This window comes from Phaseolus vulgaris, chromosome 7 (genome assembly GCF_000499845.2).
Source record: "Phaseolus vulgaris cultivar G19833 chromosome 7, P. vulgaris v2.0, whole genome shotgun sequence".
NCBI classification, from domain to species: domain Eukaryota; kingdom Viridiplantae; phylum Streptophyta; class Magnoliopsida; order Fabales; family Fabaceae; genus Phaseolus; species Phaseolus vulgaris.
In genome coordinates this window covers 12,922,689-12,937,308 of record NC_023753.2, presented here as the reverse complement: position 1 = coordinate 12,937,308, position 14,620 = coordinate 12,922,689, and the positions used below count along the sequence as shown (strand labels likewise).

Genomic DNA, 14,620 nt, shown 5'->3' with positions numbered 1-14,620 from the left:
CCATCGAATTTTTCAATTCGGAACTTCCCGTCTTATGCCATCTCAAACGACTAGTCGAGATACTCGGTACAACTAATTTCAGATCTTGGCAATCTTTTTTTTATAAATCAAGAACACAAAAATTGCACCACCCAAAATCACTCACCAACAGACCTGGTCACAATCCCCACTGCACTAGCGCTCCGTCGCACTGGATTGCAGCTGCCAGGACGTGCACTACTGTTGTTCGCGTTCCGCACCGCACTCGCGCGCTTCGCACCACCACCGTTGCTGGTCACCGCCGTCGCACTGCACTTCGTGACGTCTCAGACCAACACACCTACAGAACGCACATGCAACCCTAGCTTTGGGATGTTGTTGCTGCCCCTGTGAAACCCTAGCTTTGGGACGCTGCTGCCACCCCTAAGAAACCCTAGCTTTGTGACGTCGCTGTCGCCCCTACGAAACCCTAACTTTTGGATGTTGTTGTCGCCTTTGCGAAACCCTAGCTTTAGGACGCCACTGCAGTCGCAATTTTCACATCTCGTCGATTAATTCCTGTTGATCAGATTTCTAGTGTGTAATGAACCAAGCTCTGATGCCACTTGATGGAAAAAATGCACGCGAAAGCAATACACACAATCACGAATCAACTGGAGAAAAATAAACAAGACAGGATTTAACGTGGTTTGGTCGCCAACTGCAACCTACATTCACACGGGCAACTATTAGGTTTTATTTCTGTTTTGTTGCTCACCAATTACAAGTACAATGATCTCTTTAAATAGAAATTATAAAGGGGACACAATGATTAAGTCCACTCATTAAACATAGTGTCTAGTCAGCCCAACCCAATTGGTCCTTGCTTCATAGCCAACAAAAGGAAATGTTCATCAAGTCTTTTATAATATGAATCTTTTGAAACCACGCATGACTTATGGATGGTCTGACTTTCAAAACTTTTATGGTCTCAAAGGAACCACCACATTTTTTTCGATACTTAGGGAACTCTTCTTTTTCTATAATTGTATTTAAAGGATAGTCAGGATTGCGTGCAATCTCAGAGTTTGTGGAAACTTCATGCAGAGTGCACCTATTTTCGATGGTGAATCCATACTGTCCTTTTGAATTAACCTTAATTGCATATGATTGTGAATCAAGTTATCTTAACTGCATATGATTGTGAATCAAGTTATCTGGTAATTTACTTACTTCTTTATTTACAATTTTTTATTTAAAATTTATAGGAAGTCTAAATTATGTTTGTATTAATTCACATGATTTATCTCCTTCATTTGCATTTTATATACCCAATTGGAATTTTAAATTTTTTAATCTTCATCGTCATCTGAAATTTCAAAAATGCAAAATAGTGAAAGAAAAGACGCCAATAAATAAAAAAATAATGTAACTAAAAGAATATTTTTTTAACAAAATAAACATAATTTTAGATTCTTTGTTTCAGTACTTTCATATTTTTTTCCTAGAATGGAAGAAATGTTTAAATTAATTATAAGGTCGAGAACAATTAGTTACATCTCTATTTATTTATTTATTTGAAATGAAGAAATTGCATTACACATTGGTGAAATATAAGGAAGTTATAAAAACTTACAAATTTTATGAGAGGGTTGAAATGTTATTATACCCCATAATAACTTATTTATGCACACCCTAATTTTAGAAAGATTTAATTATTTTATTTATTATTATATTTAAGGTTAATATTCAAGTAATTTTAAAAAAAATCAATTTGGTTCCTATATTTTTTAAAATGTATTTAAATTCGTCATTTTGGTTTAAGGGTTGATTATATGAGAGAGATTATGTGGAAGAGAAAATAGTTTTGAGGACCGTGGATGATTCCATTCATTCATTCTGCATTAAGAAAGGAAAGGAATTGACGACGACGACAGTGACAAGGAGTTGGTTGGCTTAACCTCTCTTCCACCTCACCGGAAAGCACATTCCTACAGCCAACAACTGCGAGGCGCCTCCACGCACAAACGACACCAGCGAGTCCGAAAGCACAGTCTCGACGACAGCCGTATATCCTCCAACATTGAGTCTTCGTTTTATAACTCGACTCTGACGACGACATATTTTCCCGTTCATCCTCAAAACAATCGCAGCCCTTGCCCTCTTTTTTGCATTAGCCAACTCAGCACGTAACTTTTCAACCTCACTGGACATTATAATCATATTGTTGTCCATTGCCCATCTGTGTTCAAGGTTACTAGCATGTGTCTTCTTCTCAAATTCAATAGCAGTCCTTCCTCGTTGAATCTCATGGAGCATGGCTTCTAAATCGGCTTTAATGGCCGGCACAAACTGCGCCACGCCCTCCTGAGGTCGCCCTCGATGGTTTGCAGCTGCACCGCGAGCTCCTTCTGCGCCGCCGCAAGTTCCTGTACGTCCGCCATCACCCGATTCAGCTCGGCGCTCATTGCGGCGACGACACGCACCTCTGCGTACCACCTTCAGCGACTTCTCGTAGATCTCGCGCACCTCCGTATCGCGCTCGGCCTTGACCTCGACACTGGTGGCGGATAGGCGACAAAGCTCCTCCTGAGTGGCGGCGAGGCACTCCTCGCTTCCGCTCTCTCCGCCGCCGGCAGCGACGACAACCTCTGTAAGAAGGTCTCTCGCCAGACATGAAGCTTGACTAGTACCTTCTCTCTCTACGTCTTTTTTTATAATTCAAATCTCTCTCTTTCACATAAATAGCTGTCTCTGCCATAAGCAACCCTAAGCTGGAATTTAATAAAAAGATCAATTTAAAAATATTTAAAAAGTATAGAACTAAATTATTTTTTAAAAACCATTATAATAAATTAAATAACACTAAATATAGCGACGAAAAAGTAATTATTATTTTTTTCGAAAAATATATTTTATCCTATGTAAAATATAAATTGGAATGAGTTTTTCTTAATAGTTTGTCTCTAATTAAAATTTATAAAAAAAATCATCGGTTTACATTTAAATGTTAAAGACAAAAATTATATTTTCATGTGTTATATTTCAAAAGATAATATAAATAGATAATTAAAAAATTCATCTACTTACATTTACGGGTTTTTTTTACTACAGTGGGCTTTTTTTTTTTTTTTTACCAAAATGGATCCATTTCAAAAAAATTACAAAAATGGGACAAGTTGTGCCAACTTGACACGACTTCATATGCAGAAGTCGAGCTAAATTGACATGACTTTGACGTCAACCTGAATCTGCCACGTCAACTTGAAGTCGTGCTAATTTGACACGACTTTGTTCACGTTATTTTTTTTTTATATTGAGTAGTGAGTTATGTAATATTTAAAATTAATTTGATACATAAATTTTTAAGGCGGTTAGTTTTAAGCAATCAAAAAATTAGATAATCGTGTATGGATAATGATTGACGGTAACGTACTATATTATTTGAGAAGTGTTATTGTATTTGGAAAATAAATAGAGAATTATTTTTGTGGATGATTCAACTTCAAATAAGCTAAAAAGATGTTCACATTATAGAACTCAATGTCACAATAATTGTCCGCACAGGCAGGTTTAATAATAAAATTCAATTCCAAATTTGATTATTAATTTCCTAATTTTCTTTACGTATGTATTTATTCCTTTGTAAAAAAATTATTTATCAATTTAATTTCAAATATTACATAACTTATAATTCTAATTATAATTAAATAATTATAATATATATTTATTTAAAAAAAATAAAAAAAAATATATGACGTAGACAAAGTCGTGCCAAATTAGCACGACTTCAGGTTGACGTGTCAAAGTCGTGCCAATTTGACACGACTTCTACATATGAAGTCGTGCCAAGTTGGCACGACTTGTCCTATTTTTGTAATTTTTTTAAATGGACTCCATTTTGGTAAAAAAACAAAAAAAATAGCCCCACAATGGTAGAAGAACCTACATTTACACTACAACAAAAAATGGTTTTAATGGAGGTTATTTAATGGATATTGATATAACACCAACAATGGATTTAATTCATAGAGATCTTTTTAACCTTTGATAAGTTCCAAAGGTTTATTTTAAAACATAAGCAAAATAATAGAGGTTTCGTTAAGTTCCAAAGGTTTATTCTAAAACCTCAGCAAAAATAACGGATATTTCTTTAGCCTTCATTAAGTTGTTTCAAAGGTATACTCTAAAACTCTAGCAAAATAATGAAAGTTAATTCTAAAACCTTAGCAAAATTACAAAGGTTTTCTTTAACTTTCGTTAAGTTCCAAAAATTTATTCTAAAATCTCATAAAAGATTATGGAGACTTTTTTAACTTTCCTTCGGTTTCAAACGTTTATGGTAAAATATCAATAAACATTTTAGATTTTCTCAAATCTCAATAAATAAATATAATTAAAGTTTTTATAAATAAATAATTAAAAATATAATTTTAATATATTTGATAACTAAATTTTTTGAAAGTGTAAGTTTAAACATGTCATTTTTTTAAAAATATTCTTAATCTTTAATATTTATTTAACTAAAATTAATTATTTTTTTTATTTTTTTTATAAATATTTTCATTAAAAATACACTATAAGAAAAACTATTTTTTTTTTAACTTTTTCAAATATTTATTTTGAAACTTTTGGAAAACACTCCACACTTTTTCAAATTTGAGTAATTAAAAAAATATAATTTTGAGTTTTTTTATTTTTTTCTTCTTTGTTTTGTTCGTTACTTTCCCACTTTCCCTTCCTTTAGCTTAATTCATTGCACAATGCTCCTCCACCACCACAAAGCTGCTTCTTCACCTCCATCACAGACCTGTTTTTGCTACTCCACCACAGACCTGCTTCTCTGCTACTCCATCACGGAATCGCTTTTTTACAAACTTTGTTCACGAAGGTAATTGATTTCTTCTACATATTTTTATTATTCATTGAGAGAAACACACACAAACTGACGTTCTCTCTTTCGCACGCTCATATATACACTCCTCCACCATCGTTCTCTCTAAACCACCATCATCACCATCGATTTTGCTCTTTTTCTCATTATTCTTTCTCTGTTTCCATTGTTGATTTCTTCTATGGTGTTGAATTTTTTGAGTTGGTTGTATCGTGTTCGGATTTGAACAATTGCTATTGCTATTAACCATGTACAGTTCCTGCTTTCTGTATCTATTTTTTTCAAATCTAGTTTATTCATTAATAATGAATGTGTTTTCAGCTTCAGCTTTAAGCTGCTTTGAGCTTTTTATAAATAAATTAATCAATTAACTATTAAATAGTCGACGAAGCGGCGTTCTCCATATGTGTGTAGTCGGTGGTCGCCGAAGTTATACAAGGTTAACATGATCGTCGGTCGATGACACGACGATCTCCATGCGTGCGGAGTCGGTGGTCGTCGAAGGTAGTCAACATGATCGCCGGTCGACGAAGCGACGTTCTCCATATGTGTGTAGTCGGTGGTCGCCGAAGTTATACAAGGTTAACATGATCGCCGGTCGATGAAACGGCGATCTTCATGCGTGCGTAGCCGGTGGTTGTCGAAGTTATGCAAAGGTCAACATGATCTCCATGGTCGATGAAACGGCGATCCCCATGCGTGCGAAGTCGGTGGTCGCCGAAAGGTCAACATGATGCCGGTCGATGAAGCGGCGTTCTCCATATGGGTGTAGTCGGTGGTCGCCGAAGTTATGCAAAGGTCAACATGATCGCCGGTCGATGAAGCGACGATCTCCATGAGTGCGTAGTCGGTGGTCGTTGAAGTTGTGTATCATTGCCGTATTCGAAGAACAGAAGATCAGATACTGAAAATCGCCGAGGTAGACACATCGCCGGGTTTTCCAGAAAGTTACTTGAAGCTTTTGGAGTTTAGGTGACAAAGTTCAGACGTGCTGGTTCGATAAAGATGTTTGTTAACCTTAACAAGAGCAATGAGATGAAGGGAACAGCACGGTCGTCGACGAGGGGATTTCCCGAGGGGATCTCCCTCGAGAGCAGGGTTTCCTTAGGTCAAAGCATACATGGCGAGAAGCATTGGCGGCAGGCGATTTGGCAGAGATTGTGCTCCTCGTGGCACTTAGTGCTCACCAGAGTAAGTTACATGGCGAGTTATTCCGTGCATGGGTAACTCGTCGTGTGGCGAGGTGTTCTGGGTGTTTCGGTAAGGTCGAATGTTGCTTTGAGGTAACCTGTTGGTTATATTTTTGGGTATGTTTTTCTCACTTTAAGGTTGTTCTGCTCCAACCATAAAGGATAGTTTCTTTTGTGGATGATATAGGAAGTCCACTTGTGGTTTCTGTATATGGGTTGGGATACCCCTGAAGTATCCCCTTTAATTTTATTTATTCATTGCTGATAAAAAAAAAATTAACTATTAAATAATATAAGTGAAGGTATCCAGCTTTTCTTTATCCGCTTTTCCTTTTAGATTTAGAATGAACTGTATTATGAATTTTGCTTTGCACTGTTGTTAGTTAGGATTAGTTTTATATATTGGTGCGTATCTACCACTTTATACATCATTAGCTTGATTTCTCAATAAATTTTAGCTCATTATTACTACGTTAGCATTTTAATTACAAGTGAAATGGATTTAGAATGACCTGTATTATGAATTTTGCTTTGCACTGTTGTTAATTAGAATTAGTTTTATATATTGGTGCGTATCTACCACTTTATACATCATTAGCTTGATTACTCAATAAATTTTAGCTCATTATTACTACGCCACCCTTTTAGTTACAAGTGAAATGGATGTGGACCATATATAGAATTTTCCCTATATTTGTCATGGATTTAGGCATTTAGATTCTGTTTTTTAATTCAAAATTGTTTATCCAACCGAATGCTTCTGCAGAAGAGACTGTTCTTTCACTCACACAGAGTCCAGGTATTTGCATGTGCTGCATAATCTGTTTGATGCATGGAATTTTTATGTATAACTTAATTGCTTGAAGTGAATCACAGGCTTATGTGATTTTTTAATTGTAGAAACCTTTGGTTTTTATTTTAAACAATTTTCTCTTTCATGCATAAATTTAGTACTAGTCTGCTAATCCTCATTTTATTTATTGCTTGCAGTTAGAAATTTGATTTTAAATAAACCAGAGTATATGGGTCAATGTTTATTAATAGTCTATTTTCTTATCTACTAATTATGAGATCTCATTTTCTGATATTCTAGAGACACTGATACTGATAGAATCTTCTATTGAAATTGTAGAGATTTTTAGGTAATGAAGGAAGAAAGAAAAACACACTAGTGAATAATCAGAAATTGATATGTTTTGATGTATCCATTAGGCAACAATAAGAAGTTAAAAATGACTTCATCTATCAAATAAGGAGTTCATAACATCTTATTCTACATCTAAACAAAATACACTGAACAATTACATAGAAACTGACAAAACTCAAAGCAAAAACACTGGCATATACATTACGACTCCATTTCCACCTTAGAAACAAGTCAAGTTCATGACCATGGACTCTAAACCGATATATACATATGTGTGAAGGGCTCCCATGGTTGGATGTAAAATCGAGTCTTACCATGTTGATGAGACCAAAAACACCTGAATCCAGCACGTTGAATGTTTGAGCATTGCTCTTCTCAAGTTCATAAGTAAATTCTGATAGAAGATACATCTTTTCAATGTCAATTGTAGAATCAGCATTAAGGCCTTGCGGCCTACTAGAGACCCTACAGTCTTTATAGATACTTGATGATGTGGTTGATTTTAAGATTGCATATTTTATAAGTTGCACTTTGTTTATGGTTTTTTATTTTTAAGCAATATGGTTGGAAACCAAAGAAGATTCCCACTGGACACGAACTTAACCAAATGGTTAAGTAAGTGTGAAGATTCACTTCTAAAAGACAAAGATAATACACAATTATATGGTGATGATGATGAAAAGGTGCAAAATTAAAGCATATAATGGAAACCAACAAGATGAAAAAACCAAAAAGGAAAAGAAGAACACAAAAATATAAGAGGAATGGAAATGGGGCAAGGAAGAAAAAAGGAATAAAAGGAAAAGATGAAGAGATAGAGAAAGCTTATGAGTATGGAAGATGTCACGCCACTTGGAGCATAGGGACTCCAAGATGAGTGATGCAAGAGTCACCACTTGAGATATTACCCACCCAAGTTAAGACCCAACATGAGCTCACAAGTCTCACAAAATCACTTCTGCAGAGTTTCTTTACTATTCAAAATCAAGTTGCGAATACATGAGGCAAGACACCCTATTTATAGGAATGGATGTCTTGGTGGGCAAGATGGGAAATGGTAAAATGGACAAAGGGAGGGGGCAGCCATAGGGTGTTGACTAAGCCAAAACTATCCCTTTTGGCACATCTTCTAGAAGGTAGGTTAAAAGCCCTAATTCTAGGTGTCTTGTTGAAAAAGTGGGTTTGGTACAAGTCCATTTCGCTAAGTACACTCCCTTTTATGCTATGTGAACCTACTCTAGCCTATTTTTCTATTTGGACCCCCAAACTATGCCCAATTTATTTACAAACATGTTTTTGTCTTTTAAGAAAACTAGAAGAAAGAACATTTGATATTCTGGTTTATGCCCAGTTCTTCTTCTGCTGAGGTCTGTTTCTGCTGAAGTGTTTGATATTTGGTGGGGTCTTAACTTGATTGCTGAGATGATTGCTCACATTGTGAATTGTCTCCTGAGTCATTGACCATCTTCTTGACTACTTAAATTGTATCACTTGATCTGTCATATGCAAAGCTCTGTTGGATTGAAAAATTATCAATACTAAAATTTAAAAATCTAAAAAAATGGATTCAGTGGCAATGCCATGAAGATAAAAGTATGTTGATACAAGAACATCCATAAAGAAAATAACAAATAGAATTCGGAAGAAGTGACAAGTTTAAATTATTAACAGCTGAGAATTTCTCAAAATCAATATCATTCTGTTCAATGTCCACCACAAAAGCAACTAAAGAGTCATTTTCCTAATCTTCTATTTCTTGTTTTGATTCAGTTTTCACTTTTTAATTACAAAAGTACCATCTTTTTTCAATCTATTTTTCTTCTTTTAAATATTTGTACAGGAAGCATTGAAAACCATTTATTTGTTTTCTTTATACAAATATTTAGAAACAAGAAATAATTGTTGGAGGTTCAAAAATTGGTGAAATATAGGTTAAGAAAGCAATAGGCATACAGGGAAGTTTGTACGAGTTTGATGGTTAGATGTGGGGTTTGTAAGAAGAGTGGGTGTCTGTTATTACAGAGCTTAAAAGCACTAGTTCAAACCTCAGAGAGAAGTTCATTTGAGAGATGGAGACGTGTGCCACTAAATCCCAATGTGAAGTAGGGCTTTATTAGAGGTTTCTTAAACAGAGGTATCCATTTTATATCATTTGGATATTTTAGCACCTAAATTGATGTCATCTTTTTTCTAGACTATATTAATAAGATTTTTTTAGGAACTAAGATGATTATGTGCTTTTTTATTTTAAAAATTAAGAAATTATATCAATAATTTAAAAATAATTATTTTTTGTATCATTGTTTCTTTAAAATTTTCTAATGAAAGAATAATAGGTTAATGTAATTGATATTTATTTGAGAAATTTAATGAACTTAATCATTGTTGAGAGTTTTAGAAGGTCTTAATTACTATATTTGTCATTGTCATTTAAGTTTAGCAAAAGGATAAGTTTTTTAATATTTCTTAATCTAAAAAAATTGATTATACGTAAAAGAAAAGATAACTAACTTTTACATTAATTTTTCTTTTAATAACGTGATAACTACTATATGAGACATAAGTTGTTGAAAGCATAGGTTTTGTTTTGTGAGTGTGTTGGAAGTGGTGTTTGGGAGAGATAGACGTTGAATAAGATGCTTTGATATCTCCAAATCCAAGTGGAAAGCTTGAAGACCTTGCTGCAAGGTGTGTGTTGTCTAATTGTTTGAAACTTGTTAATTCACTCCTTAAGATGATTCAAGTTCATTTGAATCTTTAACCTTTTGAAAAGATGGGTTTTCTAAAAGGAAGGGAAATTTTAACAAGTTGAAATTCCAAATCAACGGGTTGTTTTACACTAAGTGGATTTTGAAAAGGATTTGAAAAGTTTGACTTTAGTTCACTTTGTTATCAAACCAATTCAATTGAATGTTTCGAAAATTCAACCGATTTTTTTATGAAAACCTTAACAAAATTATGTTAAGAGAGTTAAACTGATTTTAAATTATCCCAACTGCTTTTGGTTCTTAAAATAAATGCTTTGACCAACAAATTGGAGTATATAAAGTTTGTTTTACGCTCTTGGTCATAAATCTAAGAGAGAGAGATCAATCAAACTAAGTTTTCAAGAATTCAAAGAGCTTTTGGATTATCTCAAGTGTAGAATAGGATTGGGTATTGTATTCTGAACTTTAATATTGTGATTTACCCAAGTGTATTCTATTCCCTTCTTCCTTGATAACTGTATTTTTGTATTTGTATTGCCAAAGAGTGTTGTGTGTTCCTGAGGGGTTCAAGATCAACATTCTTGGCGTGGTATTTGCTAAGGAGTGGTGTGTGTTCTTGAGGGGTTCAAGATAATCACTCTTGGTGTGTGTAGCTTGTAATCTAGGGTTGATTACATAGTGAATTCTCAGTGGTTTCTGAGGACTGGATGTAGCTCTTGATTAAGAGTGAACCAATATAAACATTCTGTGTGAATCTTTCTATCCTTACACTCTTTAAACTACTTTAACTTTTATTTTATAAACTGCTGATAAAAAAAACTGATTGTTTCGCAAAACCAACATGTTGATTTCTGCAATCTTACTAAAAAAAGTTTTCTAATTAGCTAAACATTTTTCTAATTGATTGATTCTCCATTTTATTTCACACCTTCAAAGTTTGCAAAAAACATTTAAAAACAATTTGCAGTTTAAAGTGAGACATAATTTTGAAGCAGATACGAGATTCAAAGCAAATTGAGGGATATAAGAGACATTTATAAGATGTAATTTGCTACTGAAGATAATGGTTCCAGAAATATTAGAAGACACATGACTTCCATTTGGTAGACTAAGCCGAATGGGTTCAATGGTCTCATAAGAGGTAAATTCAGATAAAGAATTACACACCTAAGGTCTGACTAACTTATCTACCACTACACTACAAGAAAAACATGAGATAGAAACCAATTTTAGAGACAAAAAATAATTAGTTGATATAGTAACTAAATTATAGACCATTTTATAAACTAAAAAACATGGTTTCTAAATTAGTTTCTATTATTGTTAGATGGTTTCTAAATTGATATCTAATTAGCAACCAATGTTTTTGCTACCAAATTTAGAAACTAAATAATTGGTAGTTAAAACCTTGGTAGCTAATTATATACCAATTTAGAAACCATCTAACAATAATAGAAACTAATTTAGAAACCATTTTTTTTAGTTTATAAAATGGTCTATAATTTAGTTACTATATCAACTAATTATTTTTGGTCTCTAAAATTGGTTTCTATCTCATGTTTTTCTTGTAGTGTAGTGGTAGATAAGTTAGTCAGACCTTAGGTGTGTTTGAATTGGAGAGGGGATATGTGGGAATTTGAGGGAGTGGATGTGTAAGGATTTGAAAAGAAAGTGTGTTTGGATTAAGGTATGTTAGAGTGGATGTGTGAGAAAAGTTGATTGAAAGTTGTGAATGATGTGATGGTTGTGAATAACTTTTTATAATATAATTAACTTTTTTTAATTTTTTTAATATATATAATATTTTTTATTATTATAAATGTAGATACTATTTTTATTTTTATTATAAATATACTTAATATTTTTATTTTATAATATAATTTGAACTTTTAATTCTTTTTTTTGTTTTTTTTTGCCTTCAGCTTGTTAAAATTTGGAATAAATTGGACAGATCATCATGTCTTTCTTCAACATTCTCTGCATGTGAGAGAGATATGGTTTTCACTGTTCACACATATCTCCTTCCTCACACTTCTACCTACATCTCTAGATCCAAATAGCTGATATCAGTACTTATCCCCTCTTATAAACTGTCTTTCCATTAAAACAAAATAGGACTAAAAGTTATATAAATCCCTAAAATCTTTGTAAAGATGAATAATAAACTTGAATAATAAACTCGTCACATAAAAAGTATTAAATTACTTATAAATAATATAATAGTTTAATATTATAGGATGTTACACATAACTTAAAATTTTGTTAATATATTATTATAATTATTATTAATTTATGATATTATATATTTTTAAATATTTTTTATATTTTTTTATACTATTATCTTTTTATCATTATTCTAGGTTTTTTTATTCTAGTTGAATACATGATAAATTATGCTTTACATAAGAAAAAAGTTGTTGGATTTAATGAAATTAACATATTTTTTAAATTTTAAATTTTTAATATATTTTTTGAGTAGTTGAATAAAACTTTATACTTTTATAATTCACGTCATTTAAAACATACTGTAGATCGCATAATAAGTAAAGATAATATAAACTATACAGTTTTATAAACTTTACTTAAAAGAAAATGTTTAATTTATATTAGATTTTAAGTATTTGAATTATATTATATTTAAAAAAAAAACTAAACATTAAATGTAAGATGTTGCAATAAATCATAAATATATTTTAAATATTTCTTATTTAGTTTATTCATTAAAGTGTTTCTGAAATAATAAAATATAAATTTTTATTTTTATTTTTATCATGTTAAAGTATAAATACAAGTTTTAATCAATATACATATGTTTAAACAACCTTTAATCTCTTTAATGTATATAAGAACAGTATAAATTATAAGATTGTATATAAAAATAGTATAAATTATAGAATTACATTAGAAAAATGGGTAAAAACTTAACTAAAGTTCTATAATTCTATAATTTTATAAAAGAACTTCAAAAGAAGAAGAATAAGATATAAATCAGAATATCAAAAGTTTTTCCTTCTTGTCTTTCCACCAAGAGAAGTTATGTAAATAATTTGGGCTCACTTTGGGGTCCAAATAGTAGAATGGGCTAGAGTAGGTCCATTTAGCATAATAGGGGGTGTATTTATCATTTTAGCTTGTACCTAGTCCATTAGGGTTAGAATGTAGCCCTAGCTTCTAGAAGCTATGCATAAGGGATGGTTTTGACCACACCCTAGGCAACCCCTCTCCCCTTCCTTTTCTACCCCTCACTCATCTTACCCTCCAAGTTACTCCTTCTTATATAAAGGGTGCCTTCCTCCATGTATTAACATGTTGAATTTGAATAGTAAAGAAAATATGCACATTTTGTGTGAGACTTGTGTCCTCTTAGCATTAGGTCTTATCTTGAGTGGGTTGAGAGCTCTCAAGTGGCGACCCTCTACACTCATCTTGGAGAAATCACACTCCAAGTGGCGTGTCCAACTATCTTCCATCCCCATAAGCATTCTTTCCTTCATCTCTTGTTCCATTTCTCCATTACTCAATTTCTCTTTATGTTTATGTTCTTATTTTCCTCCATTTTCCATTCGGTCTTTATCATCTTATTATGTTTCCTTCCATGCACTTTCAATTCCGCACCATACATCATCATCACCATATAATGCGTTTTTCCTTTTTTTTCCTTTGAAAGTGAACCTTCACACTTACTTAACCACTTGGTTAAGTTCGTGTCCAGTGGGAATCTTCCCTAGGTCTCACCATCTAATTGTTAAAATCTCAATCCTAAAGTGAAGTGTCACCTCTAAAATGGAATAATCTAAAATCAACTCACATCATGTGGTATTCAGAGCAGGGTTATTTCATGCTTATTTGCTTTGAGTAAATTTTGACACTTTACCTTCTTGCACTTTTAAATTCTTGCTTTTACCTTCAAGCAATTTAAATTCCGCCTTTACATTCTTGTAATTTACAATTCCGTTTTTTATTCATTAAGCACTTTAAATTCCGCTTTTGAATGTTATTTTGTGTCAAAAAAAAAATCCTATATCTTTTATTTGAGTCTTATGTTCTTAGTGTTCTAGGAGTCTTAACTCTATTATATTTATTTTTGCTTTTAATTGTGAAGAACTCAAATTAATTAGAAGTTGTTTAAGTAGAAGTTGATTTAGTTCCAAACAAAGAATTCAAGTGATGACATAATTTTGAATCCTAATCTTTTTTTTGCGCCAATTTCAAAGTGAAGAAGAAAGAAACAAACAAAAATTGTGCCAAGTATTCGAACCTTTTCAATCCATAAAAGCAAAGGCAAAAGAAACAATTTGAACGCATTCACAAGTCAATCTTTCAATTACTAAAACAAGGATTCATTCTATGTGACAAATTATTTTCATAAATTGTGGAATTTTATCCTTCTTGCTTTTCCAATTTCTAAGAAAACAATTCACATCTTCATAATTAAAGTTTAAGTAAGTTTCTTTGAGTCTTCTTTTGTGCTTTTCTTGCTTGTCTTTCTTTGAAAGTTTTGTCATAATCTCTTTTTCCAACTTGGTTTAGCTTCCTTGTTTGGAGCTTTTCTTGTTTGTCTTTTAAATTTCTTTAGTTTTGTTGTGGTTCTTTTGGGATCAAGTGTTAAGGGCTTTGTCCTTTTTCATTTGAGAGCTTGCAACCTAAGATAGAACTTTGCTGAGAGAAAATTCTTTTTGAGTGCCTTGTTCATTTCTTCTCTTTGATACACACACGAGTGACA

General features: G+C 32.5%; 1 pseudogene; it reads right to left on the bottom strand.

Moving 5' to 3' along the window:
- Positions 1 to 1,914: 1,914 nt before the first annotated feature.
- Positions 1,915 to 7,599, bottom strand: LOC137829060 (protein FLC EXPRESSOR-like; annotated as a pseudogene).
- Positions 7,600 to 14,620: the final 7,021 nt, after the last annotated feature.